Genomic DNA, 1,016 nt, shown 5'->3' on the forward strand with positions numbered 1-1,016 from the left:
CCACTTAATGTCAATACATGTGACAGTTTTGAGCTACCAACTTTATACTAGGTAATCTTACAACACTCTACTTAGGTATTTGTATGCTCATCTTACACACCAAGAAATGAAAAGTGTTAAATGACTTGTCTTACTCTACTTAGCTAGTGAAATGTTAGAGTAGGTAGGAGACATGACCAGTGCAGGAGAGGGCGCCCCGCCACCTTCCTTCCAGGAATGTCTGGTGATAGTCAAATTGTTAAACTTGCTCTCTAAAATAATTGATTGCAGCTGGTGCTAAGAGACGGCTGTGTCCCAGTAGATAGAAAACACCTGAAGATGGTGATCAGCAGCTTCCCAATAAGATCTCAGGAGTTGGTTGAGTGGGCTCAAACATGCACACTAAAAGGCAAAATAGCAGTGTTTAAGTGTTCTATAGTATATGACCTTCCTTTAGGAACACTCCACTGGTAAGGGGAAAATGTCTCAGATGAGCATGTGCACAACTTCAGCAAACACACTGAGCATGCTCACTTCCCCAGTGCTGGCAGGCCACTGTGCACGCGGACAGCCTGCCTCAAGGAAAAAAATCACGAGAAGGGAGATGCAAAAGCCCAGAACCGTGTCAACGTGTAAAAGCTCAAGTCAAAGGTCAAAGTGGGCATCTGGATCTCTCAAGTTGCCTGTTTGGCCCTCTTCCAAGTGTTCTTTACTTCCTTTTATTCCTGCTCTAGAACTTTTTTTTTTTTGAGAGGGGGTCTCACTCTGTTGCCCAGGCTGGAGTGCAGTGGCACTATCTTGGCTCACTGCAACCTCCGCCTCCCATTGTGTCCGGAATTGGTTCCTTCTGGTGGGTTCTTGCTCTCGCTGACTTCCAGAATGAAGACGTGGACCCTTGCGGTGAGTGTTACAGTTCTTAAAGATGATGCGTCTGGAATTTGTTCCATTCAGATGTTCAGGTGTGTCTGGAGTTTCTTCCTTCTGGTAGGTTCATGGTCTTGCTGACTTCAGGAGTGAAACCGCAGACCTTCGCAGTG

The sequence above is a fragment of the Piliocolobus tephrosceles genome, chromosome 5 (genome assembly GCF_002776525.5).
Source record: "Piliocolobus tephrosceles isolate RC106 chromosome 5, ASM277652v3, whole genome shotgun sequence".
Classification (NCBI taxonomy): domain Eukaryota; kingdom Metazoa; phylum Chordata; class Mammalia; order Primates; family Cercopithecidae; genus Piliocolobus; species Piliocolobus tephrosceles.